This window comes from Cervus canadensis, chromosome X (assembly GCF_019320065.1).
Source record: "Cervus canadensis isolate Bull #8, Minnesota chromosome X, ASM1932006v1, whole genome shotgun sequence".
In the NCBI taxonomy this organism is placed as follows: domain Eukaryota; kingdom Metazoa; phylum Chordata; class Mammalia; order Artiodactyla; family Cervidae; genus Cervus; species Cervus canadensis.
The window spans coordinates 69,345,868-69,365,207 of NC_057419.1; the positions used below are offsets into that span (position 1 = coordinate 69,345,868).

Below are 19,340 nucleotides of genomic sequence, written 5' to 3' on the forward strand. Positions count from 1 at the left end.
CCTATGATTGTACCTGTCAAGTGATAATTTACCATCTTCATTGCCACCCTCTTCCCTAGAAAAGACTGTGGTTAGCAAAACAAGGGGAGAAATAGAAGCCTAAGGAACAGAAAGATAAGGGTTATACCTGCTTCTTTGGCTTTAAGCTCCTCACTGAGGGCAGGACCGAACTGGAGAGAGAAGAAGCAATTTTAAATCAAGGTCTGAGTTTTGATCATTTTGTGGAGCTGCTGGTTGTGTTCCCAACCTTTTTTCTAAAGTCATGACTGCTTAGAATAAGACCCTATTTTCCAGTCTACCCTGCATGTAGATACAATAACATGGTTAAGTGATGGTAGTCGCCTTAAAGGAAATGGGGAGGCCTTCCTTTTCCTAATGACTAGAATGTCATGTGATGCTCAGCCATACTGGACCAAATATACCAGGATGGCAGTCTAGGGTGGTGAAGGAACAGGATAGAAGGAAACTAACTCTTGCTCAGGGCTTCCCAGATGGCGCTAGTGCTAAAGAACCCACCTGCCAATGCAGGAGATGTAAGAGATCCCTGGGTTTGATCCTTGGGTCGAGAAGATCCCCTGGAAGAGGGCATGGCAACCCACTCCAGTATTCTTGCCTGGAAAATTCCATGGACAGAGGAGCCTGGTGGGCCCCAGTCCATAGGGTCACACAGAGTTGGACATGACTGAAGTGACTTAGCGTGCAACTCTCGCTCACTTTGTGGGACAGAGCTACTGTATTAGTCCACATATGATATGTAATAAGCAAAAGCTTCAGTGCTGTACTACAATACAGGTTTATTGCTCACTCATGGTTTTTTGAGTTGGCTGGGGCAGTTCTGTTTGGTTTGAATCCTTGAACTTGAAGCAGGTTTGCTACAAATGTTTTAACACACTGGTTCCCACTATGTGTGGGTGTGTGACCTGACTGAATGGCCCCCTTTCGGACCACACCCAGCTTCCAAAATAAGTGGTTCTCAACACTGCAGCTGCTCTGCTTCAGGCCGTGGATCAGGTTCAGCTTTGCCCTGTGTCTCATTCTCATTCCCAGGCTGCACGGAGACTGGAAGCGCTCAGGACAGTGGCTCCTTCCCATAGCAGCAGTTGGAAGCAGTTTGCCGTTTTCCCAATTGCAGACACAGCATCTCAAGCCTCCCTCAGAGATTCCAGCATCAGGAGATGCTGCTTCCAGCTCAGCGGTTTCAGCTCCACAATGCCCCTGGTCTAAATATCCAAATTATAATGACTGGAATAATCCTAACTGCTTTCCTTGGTTCCACCAGCTCTAGGCATAGGAGCTGCTTCACACAGTTGCTAGGTCAACAACATATTAAAAAGAGTTCTCTTGCCTTTTGAACTGTGGTGTTGGAGAAGACTCTTGAGAGTCCCTTGGACTGCAAGGAGATCCAGCCAGTCCATCCTAAAGGAGATCAGTCCTGGGTGTTCATTGGAAGGACTGATGTTGAAACTGAAACTCCAATACTTTGGTCACCTGATGCGAAGAGCTGACTCATTGGAAAAGACCCTGATGCTGGGAAAGATTGAGGGCAGGAGGAGAAGGGGACGACAGAGGATGAGATGGTTGGATGGCATCACTGACTCAATGGACGTGAGTTTGAGTAAACTCCAGGAGTTGGTGATGGACAGGGAGGCCTGGCTTGCTGCGGTTTATGGGGTCACAGAGTCCCACACGACTGAGCGACTGAACTGAACTGAACTGAACTTGCCTTTTCAGTCATCTAATGATCAATTCTTTAAATTCTCTCCGTGAAAATAATCAGGATGGTTTGTTTCCTGACATCTCTCCGTCTAATTCACTGGACTAAAATCCCATGACTGTGAGACACCCCTCAAGAATTTTCTCACCCCCAGTATCAGTCTCTCCTCATTTCTATCATAGAATTCACTGTACTGAACTATCATAGTTTTTTCCTTGCCCGTCTCCATCCTAGGCCAACAAATCCCTGAGGTCAGAGCACATGTTTCCTCAGTGATTGGCACATATGAAAAACTTTGAAAAACACTGAGTTTGAATGGATGAATAAATGAAAGAGAGAGGAAAAATAAAACAGGAACAAAAGCAGCTGTTTTAGTATGAGATTTGGAAGGCTCCTGTAGCGCCAAAATGAAAGAGAAAGTTAGATGGTGCCGTGGGAAACAGGAGGACTGTGGTTGCACACAGCAAGCGAACCGAGAACAGGACGAAGGGGCAGCTGAGGCTTTTTGCAAAGAATACTCGGTGACAGGGAGAGTAGGGAGAGGAAAGGGTTGGACAATCCCCAGAGTCTCCAAAGTGTGCAGGTTGTAAACGAGCTCTCGAGGGATGACCAAGCCTTAAGTGACGTCGCTCTCTTCGCCTCCGGGTCCCGCCCAGTTTTTGCCCGGGTTTCAGTTCAGGTTACTCCGCCCCCTCCGTCTCTGCCCCGCGCCTCCGAGGAAACAGGTAAAACCCGGAGAACTGGGTACTAGTTCAGTAGTTGTTTGGGGCATGCGTCCTCGTCGTTCCGCGCGCAGGCGCCGTAACTTTCGTCTGGTGCTGCCCGTTTCCGATTTGGGGTAGCGTTTGAAGTCAGTTCAGGCTACCCTCATTGACCGCCTTTCCCATGGGTCCCCGCCCTCCCGTGTTTGTGGGGGAAGCCTCGCGAGATCGCCACCGGCCGTCCCCGGCGGCGCCATCTTTGTGCCTGGCGAGCGACGGCGCTCAACGCGAGCTCTGAAGCTGGAGGTTGGCTTGCCAAGCTCTCGCCGAGACCGGATCCAGGAAATACGAGGCGGGCCTCGGTGGGAGGGACGCACTGAAGGAGGAGGGAGGAAAGGGGGCGGCGGCGGCTCTCACCGGACTCGGGCCCCGCTCGGCGCGCACCCAAGGGGGGTCGGGCGGGGAAGCGGCGCCGGGCCCGGACCCCCCGCGGGAGCTGGCGGTTGGTGTGAGGGCGAGGCGGCGGCAGCGGCCAACAGGGAGCAGCGGCTGCGGGTGAGTGCCCGCGAGGAGGCCCGGCACCTGCCCGAGCCGGGGCGTCGGGAGTGGCCCCCGGGTCGTCTCGGTGACCCCGCTCCCGGGCGGTGGGCGTGTGCTGGTCTGCGGGTGTCCCGGGGACTCGTCTCGGCCTGGGGCTGCGGCGGACTCGGAGCACTGCAGGGCTGCCGGAGGTCTGCGCAGGGCCTGGCGCGCCCGCCCGGGACGCCCCGGGAGGCCGAGAAGAGAGGGAGTGGCCGGGGGCCTGGGTTGGCCTTCGCCCCCCAGCAGAGGGGATGATGGTCCTTCCTCGCCGGACCCTGGGCATTGCAGATAGTGAACCTCTGTGTACTGGCTTCAAGCGCCCCCCCCCCCCCAAAAGCGTTTGGGAATGAAGACTAGCAAGGTTGGGGTGGTTGAGGGTGTTGAGAGAACCTGGGGAAGACTAGTAGCGATAGGAGTTAATTGTTCGAAAAGACGTTTGCCAGTGATTGTTGGCAGGTGTGGAGTAAGGCGAACATACTGTCGACGTTCTTTTAAAGAAGATCACACAAGCAGTCCTCAGAGGTCCAAAAAGCAGTCCTCAGAGTTATTCCCAGTTGGAGTTCTATAGTTTAGTGCTGTGTGCCAGCACATTAAAGTGCCTAAATAAACGCAGGACTTGGGCGGGGTTGGGGGAATGGGGGACAAGATGGGTTAAAAAGTAAGCTGCATGTAAAGTCAAAAGTTCATACCGTTGATGCAAAGCATTTTTGTCCTTACTGAAACGTAATTTATTTTAAATTGCTTAGGAAAACTTGTCACCTTTGGTCCAGACATGGCTTGTCAATTCCACGAGTTCCTCAGTGACATTTGTCAATCAGACAGTAATTTTGGCTTGTCATGTATTTCGGTTTGTAAAAGAACAAGAATGAATGGGCAAGAAGAACAACTTGACAAACTTAGTTTTTTTTACACACTTTTTCCTTTTAGAACGATAAGGGGATTTAGTTTATGTCTTTGCTTTGCAGATATTTTGCAATAATATACCAGAACATTTGTAAGAAGGAAGAAACATTTCTATTAAGAAAGGGCTTTTGAGAGGAGAGTTTAATGTTTCACAGTATTTGCTTTTAAAGGCATCATCCTAGCTTTTAAAAGCAGTACCATAGGCATCACCTCTGGTAAGGTGTTTTTTTTTTTTTAATGCACCTAAAATTTTTTTATTGGGGTATAGATGATTTACAGTGTTGTGTTAGCCATGGTAAGTTTTGTGATGGTATCTTTTATGAATACCTGAAGAATGCAAACATACGCATACATAATTTTAAATGCCGGTATGATAGGAAGTGTTTCCATTTTAGCCCCTTCCCCCTTACAGCCTTCTTAATCAATGGGCTTTAGTGAAGGTAAATATTACACATGTGATTTTTGTTTTTACATTTGACAGTATCTGTGTTGACAAATAATCTGTGTTCTGTCACTCTGAATTTTCTTCCACATGTTTCTTTGACACTGTCAGCACACTCTGTACAGTTTGTGTTGGAGCAAAGGGATCAAACATTGAGTATTCAGACACTGGGCTTGGTGGGTTATGTATGTTTGCATTTAATCCTCATAGTTACCGTGTGCTAAAGGTAATAATATTATCTTTGTTTTACAGATAAGGACACTAATCTCCAGTATTCTTCAGTAACTTTCCTGAGTAGGTCGTATAGCTGGTAAATTGTGGAGCTAGAACTCAAACTGATGTGTGTCTGATTCTAGAATATGTGCTTTTTCTACTGTACTCTGCATAAGTATATGTGCTGACTAATACACATTTTGGGAAAATGGAAATTTTTATTACAAAGAAATCTTTCAGTTCTGTTGGTAATCTTGAAAGCAGTTGGTGTCCTTGGTTGAAAATTATCTATTTTTTCTCCTTTTCATATGTGTCAATTTTCTAGCCAGGGTAACATTTTAGCACAAGCCTGCTGATTAGTGAGAGCTCCTAGTAGCCGGTAGTGACCTATCTGAAATTCAGATGTTTTCAGTAACTTTGCCTTCAGTTTCAGCATGCCAAAGATACTTCAGAGATCAAATATCTTGTTTATTCTTGTCCTGAGTAGTTTTTTAAATTATATGACTAAAATAAAATATAAACTATTTATAAGGATTTGAATTTGCATTATCATAATTTGGAGCTTTATGCACACATATCCACCCACCTGCTCACCCACCCACCTACCTTCTCCAGCAAGTGAAGTACTTGATAGCAGATGCTGTTTTTCTTCTCTTTAGTACAGAGGTTTTGGACCGAGTTTGTATTTTGCAGAAAAATACAGCAGCTGTTCTGGGATCCAGCATAATCTTTTACAGGGCTAGGGAGTGAAAGACCATCTGAGATGTTGGTGAAACAGTAGAAACATCTTCCCAGCATGTGGCCCTTTGTTCACTTTCATCCCCCACTGGTCTCTGCTCTTGCATGTTTGTCACGATGCTGAACTTGCCTACCTGACCGTTATCTCTGCACAAGAGAGAGTTCAACTGGAGGAGTAGCCGCTGAAAGCTGAAATTAAAAAAAAAAAAAAAGAAAAGAAAACAAATGCTAAGTGCTGGCACTCATCTTCTAGCAGGTCATTTGGTTAAGTTTACCTGTCAAATTAATTAACCCAGGCTGGAAGTTCTGGAAACATGGGCATAAGAGGGTGGAGGAAAAAGAAGTCCTGCACTCCTCAGGACGCATCTGTTCATGTTTTATGGAGTTTGGAGCTTTGCTTGTAATATAATATCTTGAAGTCTTCATGGGTCATATTTGGTAATGATTGAGCAAGTTTTTCTTATTAAGAAAAGAACGGGTTAAATAAATTCCTTATTTGTGAAGGTTAATTACTCATGATATTTGGGTTATTGGGCCAGAAAAGTCAATAAATGATAATGTTGAGTGAGTGCTCACCAAGTAAATAAAAAAGATTTTCTGAAATGATTTATATTGCCACTGTATTAAAAAAAAAGATACCAGGAAATTGTCTCATATGTATTTAGAAGTTTAGCTTCATACCTTCCTCATAATAAGCCTCAGTTTATTACCATGACCACATATTCATGTCAGAAAGTGAAATGGTCCTGATGACATATTTGAAACAGCCAAAATGATTTCTAAATATTTAAGAACATATACTTTGATTCATTGGCGATTCTGTTAATTTATTTGTCTGACCCTCCAATATCTTATTTCCCCCCTGCTTCAAATTTCTGTCCTAATGTTTCTTCCTCTCTTTCTGACCCTGTTTTTGTTGGTACCTGGAGCTTTCCCTTAGTTCTCAGTTGACACTGAGGTCCTCGGCAGAATGGATGATGACAAAGAGGGCAATGAAACTCTTCTAGGTCCGCTCCCCTTCTCCAGATCCATGTGCTCTCTGAGGTCAAGAGGGACCCGGATAAGACCCCTTAACTCACTGCATTCTTTATTGCACAGGAGAACAAGAGTAGCCAAAAAGAGGGAGGCTTTGTCAAGACTCTTCCTGTGGTTTCTTTCTTTTCCTTGTCTCTCCTAAGCATTAAGGGGGAAAGCTTATAACAGCCCATCTGCTGTCGGAGTAGCCACTGTTCCCTCGTTGTCTTTTGCAGTCCAGCCCAACCCTGACATGCTTTTGCCTTGCTCCTTTTAGCTGCCATCCCCCTCCTTCTTCCTTTACTCCCAAGTAAGTGTTGCCTTCTCGTCCCAGGATCTCCTTCCACCACAGCGCTGCCTTTTTGTCCTTCTAACTCTGAAGCCTAGTACACTGTCCACTGCCCTCTTTCATACCTTTCCTCCTGCTTGGTCTTGATCATGGAAGCCTAGGCCTGTGGTTCTAGGGAAGCTGACTCAGTTAAGATGAGGGAAGAATTCTTTTTTACTTCCAAGGTTTAGTGGGGCAGGGATATTCTTTTATTCTTGACTGCTAAATGAGTTTTCTGATAGAAACATTGCTCATGAAGGTTCAGTATTTTATTATATTTCTGTATCCTTATGGTTGTTTAAGCTTTAGTGGACTGTCTTGAAAGCTAGGCACATTGGATCTTTGTTTCCTGGGAAGGCAAGTTCGAGGCTCAAGTAGATGACTGAAAAAACCAGCTTGCGCTCCAGACGTTGTTTGGGGTTGTGTGCTTTTTGTTACTCAGTGGGATGGTAGGGAGCAGATGTTTAGCTATCCAAAATTACATGTTAGGGGAATCAGGTGGCTCTTTTCGGAGATAAGCTGATAGTCTTTTTAGATGGTCAGTGAAGAATTTCTGAATTTAGACACATGTTTTGAAATACAATTGAAGTTCAGTCTATCCAGGATTAATTAATGTTTGTCCTTGGAGCAGATGTTACAGTGTTGTGGAAAGAACAGAGTTTTTCTTTATCATAAAAGAATATCTTGTTCCCACTATTTCTTGCTGCTGTTCTGAAACTTTTCAAGGGTATTGGAACTATTGCAGTTATTTAACCCAAGTTTCTTTACTTAGTGATAAACATGGACAGTGTGTTTTAAGTTTTACTAGTTTGTTGTTCAAGTTGCATGCTGTTACCACCGTTTCTATTGTTCAAACAAGTAAGGAATTTCAAAGTGATAAAAGCAAAGCAAAACACATTTAAATTTTTTTTATCCCTAAATGTGTTCAGTCTTAGCTTGTTAGAAGGACATATTGCTAATAAGTGCTTCCCTGATAGCACAGTTGGCAAAGAATCCACCTGCAATGCAGGAGACCCCAGTTCGATTCCTGGGTTGGGAAGATCCACTGGAGAAGGGATGGGCCACCCACTGCAGTATTCTTGGGCTTCCCTTGTGGCTCAGCTGGTAAAGAATCTACCTGCAATGTGGGAGACCTGGGTTCAATCCCTGGGTTGGGAAGATCCCCTGGAGAGGGGAACAGCTACCCATTCCAGTATTCTTGCTTGGAGAATTCCATGGACTGTATAGTCAGTCCATGGGATTGCAAAGAGTCAGACACGACTTTCACTTATTCCTACTAAAAGGCAAGGTTGGCCCCCCTTTTTTTGTCTCCAAGCCACTCATTTTAAAAATGAGTTAGAGTTAAGTGCCCTTCATTTAAGGTGGTGAAGAATCCACCGGCCAGTGCTGGAGACACAGTAGACACCAGTTTGATCCCTGGAGAAGATCCCCTGGAGGAGGGCATGGCAACCCACTCCAGTATTCTGGCCTGGAGAATCCCATGGTCAGAGGAGCCTGGCGGGCTACGGTCTGTGGAGTCACAAAGAGTTGCACATGACTGAGCCACCGAGCACACTCTCATGCCCTTTGTTTAAGAGTTTACCAAATTATTTAATTGCACACAGATTGCAGTGGCTAAAATGTAATCTCTAGGGGTAAAATTCTCAGATACTCAGATCTTACTTTTCACACTAACTAGCTCTGTGATCTTGGGCAAGTTGCTTAATCTCTGACCTGTTTCCTCATTTTTGAAATTGGAATAATGTAATATCTACCTCACAGGATTTTCATGAAGGTTAAATGAGCCAGAGGATGCATAGTATTTAGAACATGCCTGGCCATGGTAAAGGCTCAAAAAGAGTTAGTTCTGTTATTACTTTATCATCATCATTATTACTGCTGCTATTACTCCTTTAGCTACCTTCTGATATGATACCCCTTCTGTTCTGGGAGTTTGTGTGTATGTGTAAGATATATTTGTTTATTCTGTAATAGTTTTTTAATGCAAAACTTGGGGGGAGTGGCAGGGAGAGCAGTATATTCATTGTTGGATACATCCAAAATCAGCCACAGTACAGAAGATCCATAAAATATTAAGCTATTTTTTCCCAGTAACACTGTTTCTACTATGTTAGATAAAAGGAACTGCGCCACTTTGACTTTATGAGCAAAACTGGGTTATTTGAGTAGCCACAGTGTCTTTATTAAAATTTGTGTAAGTATAAGGCCAGAGTCTATGTAGCCAGAGCCTTAATTTCTAAATGGTTCGTTTATAAGTATTACTTTTTGAAAATCAGCACCAATTTCCCACAGAAATAATGTCCCATATGGCCTTCAAATTCCCAGGCCAGCCCAACATATCTGAATTTGAGGACTGATAGTACTATAAAAACGAACTTCTATGTATAACAATGTCTCAAGAAGAATATGCACTGAGTTCATCGGGTACAGAGAGATTATGAACACAATCTTGAAGATGGCGTGTTGGGGTCACATTCGTTCACAATTCTAGCAAGGACTCCCAAGCTTTGGGCAGAGAGCTTTCTTTTCTGGTGGAAGCTAAGCACAGGGTAAGTAGTGGGACCTGGTCTCTAGAAGGCAGGAGGTTTTTCTTGGCTTGCCTCCTCCAAAAGCTGTGTAGTATAGTTGTTGTTCAGTTGCTAAGTTGTGTCTGAATCTTTGTGACCCTGTGGATTGCAGCACGCCTAGTGGTTGCTGTCAAATTTCTGTTCTGTCACAGAACCTCTCATGTAAAATGTAAGTACTGCTTACTTCACAAGGTTTGGGGCAGTGTTAAATGTGTTAATACATATAAAGCAGTTAAAACAGCACCTGGCCCATTGGTGAGTGCATAAGAAATGTTTTATCTATATATATGTGTGTGTGTGTGTATGTATTAAGCTTTGGCTGTTCATTGCACATATCTGTTGTAGTTAAATAGTATTATTCTCCTCCCTTTCCACTGAGAAGTACTTTCATAGCTTTTTTTTTCATCCCTGCCTAAAATAAGCATCTTTTTTTTTGAGGCTTTTCTGGGAGTTTATTTTATAATATTGAAGCATTGGAGAAATAGGTGACTCTTAAGTAAAGAGTCCCTTCTGTGTATATCTCCTCATCCCCGTTTTAGGGGGGATCCTTGTAGGGATGTGGAGATGCATTGCCTGAAAATATTGACTGTGGATCAAAATTGAGATATAAACTTTTTGCCTTCTGGTAGTTCTTGCTAAGTTATTTTTTTAAAACAGGCAAAAATAGAACAGAGTTCCCATATACTCTTCATCCAGGTGTATGTAGCAATGGTATGTTTGTCAAAACTAAGACACCAACATTGGTATATTATTATTAGCTAAACTGAGACTTATTTGATTTCACTAGTTTTCCTACTACTGTCCTATTCTGTTTTAGGATCCATTTGAGGGTACCATGTTATATTTAGTTACTAGGTCATTTTTAATCTTTAGGGGATACGTTTCTGTGGCCATAAAACCATTTTCTGATTTAACCTTTCTGCAGGTCCTCAAAAGGCCAGGTGTTTTCCCCTGGGGATGTCTAGTTCAGGGATTCATCTTGGCAGTGAACTTTATAGTTTGAAATAAAAGAAGAGTCCTACGACAGAGGAAAGAATGCTGTGGTGTTAGGGTGGAGCATAAAGCATTTTTATAATTTAGAAATATGTTGGACTAAACGGGTTATTTCATGTGCTGTTTGTTCGCTTTCGATGGATTTAGCTTCAGAATGACAAGACATCTTTTTAAATCATTGAAGATGTATAAAAGGCATACTTCATATTGGATATAGAAACTAACTGGAATGAATTGCAGAAAGTACTTGTAATTCTGGTTGAGAAATTAATGTTAAGTTTGTACAATAACTTGTTGCTAATTTAGCACATTTGTTTATTTATATGTATTGACCTCAGTGTGAGGTCATGATTGATCTTATTTTGTCTTTTTCAGGAGTACTGTATGCTATAGGTGCCATTGTCATTCTAAATTATCACATGTGCCTTACAGTTGATGTCACGGTCATCATTTAGTGTAAACAGAAAGTTATCTGTTAGGTTGCATGTCATGAACTTTACTTTAGAAAGTCTTATCTTTTCTGCCCCAGAAATAGTATTTGGCTATTAGTCATGGATGGCAAAAAAATTAATTTTGGGTTGGTAACATTTGGATGAAAATGTTTTAATTGAATGTGGTATGTATTAAGGGACCCTGCCAATAAACAAACCCTTGGTGGGTTGAAGTCCCCTAGAACTTATAGAAAACTGGGAGAGGGGAGAACTTAAATAGCTTCAGTTGTTTCTACTTATCAAGAGCTGCTTATGACTTTGGACAAATCACCCAATTTCAAAGGACCTTAGTTTCTTCGTTTGTGAATTTAGGAGATTTGACTAGATGTGTCAGTCTATTCATTTCTAAGATTTGAAAGAACCTCTTATTTAATGAAAAGCTATATAGCACAGGGAACTATATTCAGTATCCTGTGATAAACCATAATGGAGAAAAATGTGAAAAAGAATGTATATATAACTGAATCACTTTGCTGTACTGCAGAAATTAACACAACATTGTAAATCAACTTACTTGAATAAAATAAACTAAAACCCTTATAAGATCATGTTGCTTGTCTTGCATCTTTATGAATCAGCATTAGTCACTAATCTAGATATAAATCAGTTTATCTTTTGAGGTTTGAATAATTACAAACCACTGTTACTGTAAGTTTAAGAATCTCCAGTTGGTTTGAGAGCTCTAGCAATTAGCATATTGTCTGATACCTGCTTTTTAAAATTTTTGTTATTTAATTTCTGTGATTTGCCCTGAAAGCAGTGGACTTCAAACTTTTTTGCTCTCATATCCTCTAATCAGTTTTGAAAATTAGTTACCCCTTTGTGTACCCTTTTGGTCACTTACTGCCCTCTAACCATTTCCCTGACTTTTAACATCAGAAATTGTTTTTGCCTATTTTGTATTTTATATAAATAGATTCCTACTGTAGTCTCTTGTGCAACATGAGAATATAGATAAACCTCAAATTATGAATGTGAGATTTATCTATATTGTGTATAGTTATTAACTGTTCTTTCTCATTACTGTATATTTCATTGTGTGACTATATCATTATGTATCATTCTATTGTTGATGGATATGTAGGTAGGTCTCAGTTTTTGACTTTGGAGTAGGCAAAAATTTCTTAAACAGGACTTTTTCAATGATACATATTTGTTTTAGAGTTGTGACTAGAGAATGAGAAAACTGGCTTGGCATCTGTAAACAATTTTGAAACCATTAATATATGGTAAAATGTTTTACTTTGTGAATCTTAAAGTGTCAATATTTATAACTAGATCTAGGTGTTGTGCTTTTATAACTGTTTTCGATGGAATTCCTTCAGAAATGTGTCATGTACCATGTACTTCCTTGCTTATTTTGACTTGCTGATTTGTAAAAGTTCTTTACTATGTGCTAGAAATGAGCCCTCATTGTGTATATATACCGCGGTTTCCTGCATTCATTCCTTGATGGACACTGAGGTTGTTTCCATATTTTCACCATTATAAATAATGCTGCAGTGAACGGGGGGGTGGTGCATATAACTTTCCAAATTAGTGGTTTTATTTTCTGTAGATAAATAGCCCAGCAGAATTGCTGTACTGTATATGCTAGTTTTATTTTTAATATTTTTGAGAAACCTCCCTGCTGTTTTCCATAGTAGCTGCACCAGTTTACATTACCACCAACAGTGCACAAGTATTCACTTTTCTCTACATCCTTGCCAGCATTTGTTATTTCTTGTCTTTTTAATAGTAGTCATTCTGAGAGATGTTAGGTGGTCTCTCATTGTGGTTTTGATTTACATTTCCCTGATGATTAGTGATGTTAAACAGCTTTTCATGTACCTTTTGGCCATCTGTATGTCTTCTTTGGAAAAATGTCTATTTGTATCTTCTGCCAATTTTTTAATCAGATTTTTTTGCATGCTATTGAGTTATGTGAGTTCTTTGTCTATTTTGAATATTAGTCCTTTATCAGATACGTGATTTGAAAATATTTTCTCCCATTCTATAGGTTGCTTTTTCATTTCTTAATGGTTTTTTTCTCTGTGTAGAAGCATTTTTGTTTTGAAGTAATTCCACTTGTTTTTTTGCTTTTGATGTCAGATCCAAAAATAATAACCAAGACCTATGTCAAGGAGACTACTGCCTATGTTTTCTTCTAGGAGTTTTATGGTTTAGAGTATTATGTTCAAGTCTTTAATCCATTTTGAATTAATTTTTTGTATAGTGTAACATAGTGGTCCATTTATTGTTTTGCATGTGTGACTGTCCAGTTTTCTCAACACCATTTATTGAAGAGACTGTCATTTTCCCAATATATATTCTTGGCTTCTGTGTTGTAATGGACTGTCTATCTGCTCCATTGATCTATATGTCTGTATTTATGCCAACTCCATACTGTTTTGCTTGGTATAGCTTTGTAATATAGTTTGAAACCAGGAAGCATGATGCTTCCAGCATTTTTATTTCTCACGATTGCATTGATTATTGGAGGTCTTTGGTGATTGTGTATAAATTTTAGGATTGTTTGTTCTCTTTTTGTGAAAAATACCATTGGAATTTTGATAGGAATTTCATTGAATCTGTGGATTGCTTTAGGTAGTATGGACATTTTAACAATATTAATTCTCCCAGTTCATGGGCATGTACTATCTTTTTTTCTGTCTTCAGTTTCTTTCGACAGCGTCTTGTAGTTTTCAGTATATAGATCTTTAACTTCCTTCATTAGATTTATTCCTTGGTAGTTTATTCTTTTTGATGTGGTTGTAAATGGGATTGTCTTCTTAATTTCTCTCTGCTGTGCTGTACTTAGTCGCTCAGTCATGTCTGACTCTTTGTGACCCCATGGACTATAATATAGCCCACTAGGCTCCTTTGTCCATGGGGATTCCCAGGCAAGAATACTGGAGTGGGTTGCCATGCCCTCCCCCAGGGGATCTTCCTGACTCAGGGATCTAACCCAGGTCTCCCGCATTGCAGGTGGATTCTTTACTGACTGAGCCATCATTTTATTAGTAAAACGAAAGTTTTTTGTGTATTGATTTTGTATCTGTTAGTTTTATTGAATTCGTTTATTGGTTGTAACAGTTTTTTGATGGAGTCTTAAGAGTTTTCTGTATATGATACCATGTCATCTGCAAATATTGATAGCTCTTCTTTTGTTTCCAGTTTGAATGCTTTTTCTTTCTTGCCTAATTTATTGGCTAGGTCTTCCAATGCTGCATTGAATAAAAGTGATGAGAGTGGACATTTTTAGCTTGTTCCTGATCATAGAGGAAAAGCTTTCAGCTTTATACTTTTGAATATGATGTTAGCGGTAGACCTGTACATATATCTTTCCACTCCCTCTGTACCCACTTTCTTGAGAATTTTAATCATGAACGAATGTTGAATTTTGTCAAATGTTTTTTCTGCATCTATTGAGATGATCATATGATTTTTATCCTTTATCTTGTTAATGTAGTACATTGTATTAAATGATTTGCAAGTATTGCACCATCCTTGCCTCCCTGGAATAAACCCTTTGATTATAGTATATGGTTCTTTTAATGTACTGTTGATTTTCATTTGCTAATATTTTGTTGAGAATTTTCTCTATGTTCATCAAGGATATTGGGCTATAGTTTCCTTTGTTTTGGTATCCTTGTCTAGTTTTAGTATCTGCCCAATTCTGGCCTTTTAAAATGAGTTTGGAGGGTCCTCTTCTGGTTTTTGTTGTTGTTGTTTTTTCTCTCTTCTGTTTTTTGGAAAGAGTTTGGAAGGGATTTGTATTAATTCTTTGAATGTTCGGTAGACTTCACCAATGGAGCTCTCAGATCCTGGATTCTTCTTTGTTGGGAGATTTTTGGTTACTGATTCAGTCTTCCTAATAGTAATTGATCTGTTCGCATTTTCTAGTTCTTCATGATTCACTCTTGGAAGATTGTGTGTTTGTAGGATTTTATTCATTTCTTTCAGGTTGTCCACTTTATTGGTATTTAATTGTTCATTGTGGTCTCTTATGATCCTTTGTCTTTCTGTGGTATCCCTTGTAAAGATTTGTCAGTTTTGTCTACTTTTTCAAAGAACCAGCTCTTAGTTTCATTGAACTTTTCTGTTGTCATTTTGGTCTCTATTTCATTCATTTCCACTCTGATCTTTGTTATTTCCTTCATTCTAACTTCGGACTTCCTTTTTTCTTCTTCTAGTTCCTTGAAGTGTAATGTTCTGTTGTTTATTTGCATCTTTATTGTTTCTTCAGGTAGGCCTTTGTTACTATGAACTTCCCTCTTAGAACTACTTTGTTGAATCTCATAATTTTGGTATATTTTATTTTCATTTGTCTCAAGGTATTTTTTGCATGTTTGTGTTAGTTGCTCAATTGTGTCTGACTCTTTGCATCCCCATGGCCTGTAACCCACCAGACTCCTCTGTTCATGGAATTCTCCAGGCAAGGATACTGGAGTTGGTAGCCATTTCTTTCTCCAGGGGAATCTTCCCAACCCAGGGATTGAACCCAGGTCTCCTGCATTGCAGGCAGAATCTTTATCATCTGAGCCACCAGGATTTCTCTGTTGACCTATTAGTTGTTCAGTAACATGTTTAATCTCCACATGTTAGTGAATTTTTCAGTTTTCCTCTTGTGATTCATTTCTAATTTATATCATGTTTGGGAAAGATGCTTGATATGGGTTTATTTCTTCATAAAACTGTTTGGTAAGTTATATTTTTTAAAATTTGTCCTTTTAATCTGAATTTTCAGTTTATCAGCATTAAAATTATACTTCTGTCATTTGTTTTTCTTCAGATTCCTCAGTGAAGATCCCTCCTTTTATTCTTTTTTTAAATGGTCTTGAGGTATAACCATACAGCTTCCCCATTCAGTGGTTTTTATAACATTCACAGATTTGTACAACCATCAGCATAATCAATTTCAGGACAAAAAGATACACTGCACCCATTAGCAGTCACTCCCCATTTTCCACAAGCTACTTCTTGCCCCATCAGCCCTAGGCAGTCACAAATCTTTTTGCCTGTATAGATTTGTTTCTTCTATAATTTTCATATAAATGGAACCGTGCAATTTGTGGTCCTTTGGTGCTGGCTTCTTTGACTTAGCATAATGATTTCAAAGTTCATTTATGTTGTAGCATATATCAGTACAGTTGACTCTTGAACAATAGGAGTTTGAGTTGTGTGGGTCCACTTACATGGGGACTTCTATCAGTAGAAAATGCTGCAGTACTACACAATCCACATTTGGTTTAATCTGCAAATATGGAACAGTGAATATAGAGGAACTGTGTATATGGAGGAATCATGTATATGGAGGACCAACTATAAATTATGCTCAGATTTTCAACTGTGTGAAGGGTTAGCGACCTTAATCCCTATGTTGTTCAAGGGTCAACTGTACTTTGTTTCTTTTTGCTGCCAGATAATATGCTGTATGGATATACCATATTTCATTTGATCATTCATCAGTGGATGGACATTTGAGTTGTTTTTGCTTTTTGGCTAGTAGGAATAATGCTGCCATGAATATTCATGGACAAGTTTTTGGGTAGATATATGTATTCATTTTTCTCGGACCTTCTTCATTTTTGATACTGGGTATATTGCCTTTTTTTCCCCTCCCTCTATTTTTTTAATTTTTATTTTACATTGGAATATAGCCACTTAACAATGGGTTGTGATAGTTTCAGGTGGACAGCTAAGGGACTTAGCCATACATGTTATCTGTTCTCTCCCAAACTTCCTTCCCATCCAGGCTGCCACATTACATTAAGCAGGGTTCCCTGTCCTATACAGGAGGACTTATGTCAGTTATCCATTTTAAATATAGCAATGTGTACATGTCAGTCCTAACTCCCTAACTATCCCTTCCCCCAACCCTTCCCTTGGTAACCATAAGTTCATTCTCTAAGTTGTGAGTCTGTTTCAGTTTTGTAAATAAGTTCATTTGTATAATTTTCTTTTTAGATTTTGCACATAAGGGATGTCTGATGATATTTCTCCTTCTCTGACTTAACTTCACTCAGTGTAATAATCTCTAAGTTCATCCATGTTGCTGCAAATAGCAGTATTTCACCTTTTTTAATGGCTGAGTTATACTCCATTGTATACATGTACCACATCTTCTTTACCCATTCCTCTGTCGATGGACATTTAGATTGCTTCCATGTTATAGTTATTGATAATAACAGTGCTGCAGTAAACATTGGGATGTATGTATTCTCTCAGACCATGTTTTTCTCTAGATATATGTCCAAGAGTGGGATTGTAGGGTCATATGGCTTTATTTTTAGCTTAAGGAATGTCCGTACTGTTCTCCGTAGTGGCTGTACCAATTTACATTCCCACTAACAGTGTTGGAGGGTTCCTTTTTCTCCACACCCTCTCCAGCATTTATTTGTAGACTTTTTGATGATGGCTGTTCTGAGTGGTGTGAGGTGATAACCTCATTGTAGTTGTGGTTTGCATTTCTCTAATAATTAGTAATGTTGAGCATCTTTTCATGTTTCTCTTGGTCATCTCTGTGTAGTCTTTGGAGAAATGTCTATTTAGGTCTTCCACTCATGTTTTGATTGAGTTGTTTTTTTGGTATTGAGCTGCATGAGCTGTTTGTAGATTTGGAGATTTATCCCTTGATCACATGGTTTGCAAATATTTTCTGCCATTCTGTGAGTTGTCTTTTCATTTTGTTTATGGTTGCCTTTGCAAAGGCTTTTGAGTATAATTAAGTCCCATTTGTTTATTTTTGTGTTTATTTCCATTACTCTAGTAGACAGATCGAGAACGATACTGCTGTGATATATGTCAAAGAGTGTTCTTCATATGTTTTCCTGTAAGAGTTTTATAGTATCATGTCTTATATTTAGGTCTTTGATTCATTTTGAGTTTATTGTTGTAAATGGTATTAAAGAATGTTCCAGTTTATTATTTTTATTCATTTATTGATTGACAGATTTATGGCTGTGTTGGGTCTTTGTCACATATGGAGTTTCTCTAGTTGGTGTGAGGAAGGGCCACTCTTCATTGCTGTGTGTGGGCCTCTCATTGCAGTAGCTTCTCTTGTTGTGGAGCACAGACTCTAGGTGTGCAGGCTTCATTATGTGCAACTCATGGGATCTAGAGTGTGGGCTTAGTAGTTGTGATGCATGGGCCTAGTTGCCCTGAGGCATATGGGATCTTCTTGGACCAGGGATCAAGCCCATGTTGCCTGCATTGGCAGGCAGATTTGTAACCATTGGACCACCAGGGAAGTCCCAAGAATCTTCTAATTTAATTCTTTTACATGTAGCTGTCACGTTTTTCTCAGCACCACTGATTAAAGAGCCCTCCATTATATATTCTTGCCTCCTTTGTTGTAGATTAATTGACCATAGGTGGGTGGGTTTATTTCTGGGTTTTCTGTCTTGTTCCTTTGATCTGTATTTCTCTTTTTGTGCCAGTACCATAATACTGATTTGAAGACTGTAGCTTTATAGTATAGCCTGAAGTCAGGGAGCCTGATTGTTCCAGATCCATTTTCTTTTTCAAGATTGCTTTGGTTTTTTTGTGTCTTTGTACAAATTTTAAAATTTTTGTTCTAGTTCTGTGAAAAATACTATTGGTAATTTGATAGGGATTGCATTGAATCTGTATATTGCTTTGGGTGGTATACTCATTTGACTATTAATTCTTCCTATCTAAGAACACGATCTATCTATCCATCTTTCTATGTCATATTAGATTTTGTTTATCTTTGTCTTACAGTTTTCAGAGTATCAGTGTTTTGCCTCCTTAGGTAGGTATATCACTAGGTGTTTTCTTCTTTTTGATGTGATGGTAAATGGGATTGTTTCCTTAATTTGTCTTTCTGGTCTTTTGTTGCTAGTTTGGTGCCATTGCCTTCTCCATCTGATCTGCAGAGTTTCTGCTAGTAAATCAACTGATAATCTTGTGGTAATTATCTTATAGCTATTTGTTGCCTTTCCCTTTGTTGCTTTTAATTTTTTTCTTTTGTCTTTATTTTTTGTCAGTCTGATGACTGCGTGCTTCTGCATGCTTCATCTTAGACTTATCCTGCCTGGAACTCTCTGTACTTCCTGGACTTGGGTAATTGTTTCCTTCCCATGATAGGAAGGTTTTCAGCTGTTATCTCTTCACATATTTGCTCAGGTCCTTTCCCTCTCTCTTCTCCTTCTGTGGCTCCTATAATGCAGTTCTTGGTACATTTAATGTTCTCCAAGAGGTCTCTTGGCTGGTTGGCTGGTTTGATCAAACCTGTCAATCCTAAAGGAAATCAATCCTAAATATTCATTGAAAGGACTGAAGCTGAAACACCAATATTTTGGCCACCTGATGCAAAGAGCCAACTCATTGGAAAAGATTCTGATGCTGGGAAAGACTGAAAGCAGGAGGAGAACAGGTGACAGAGGATGAAATGGTTCGATGGCATCACTGACTCGATGGTCATGAGTTTGAGCAAGCTCCAGGAGATGGTAAAGAACAGGGAAGCCTGGTGTGCTGCAGTCCATGGGGTCACAAAGAGTCAGACATGACTTAGCAACTGAACAACAACACAGAGGTCTCTTAGACGGTCTTCATTTTTTTCATCCTTTTTTTCTTTATCATGTAGCAGTGATTTCTGCCATTGCTGTTGGTTGCTTCTAATACATTTTTTATTTCAGGTATTTGTATTA

At 40.0% G+C, this 19,340-nt stretch overlaps 1 protein-coding gene across 4 annotated transcripts in view; it reads left to right on the plus strand.

Annotated features, from left to right (window-relative positions):
- The first annotated feature begins 2,692 nt into the window (after window positions 1-2,692).
- The window catches only part of TAB3 (TGF-beta activated kinase 1 (MAP3K7) binding protein 3), a 90,702-nt gene continuing 74,054 nt past the window's right edge, over window positions 2,693-19,340 (plus strand). For 2 of the 4 annotated variants that reach the window (XM_043458098.1, XM_043458099.1), the window contains exon 1: window positions 2,693-2,970. The gene's annotated coding sequence lies outside the window, so the exon portion shown is untranslated. The remainder of the gene's footprint in view (window positions 2,971-19,340) is intronic. The other 2 variants (XM_043458096.1, XM_043458097.1) reach the window with 1 other exon arrangement.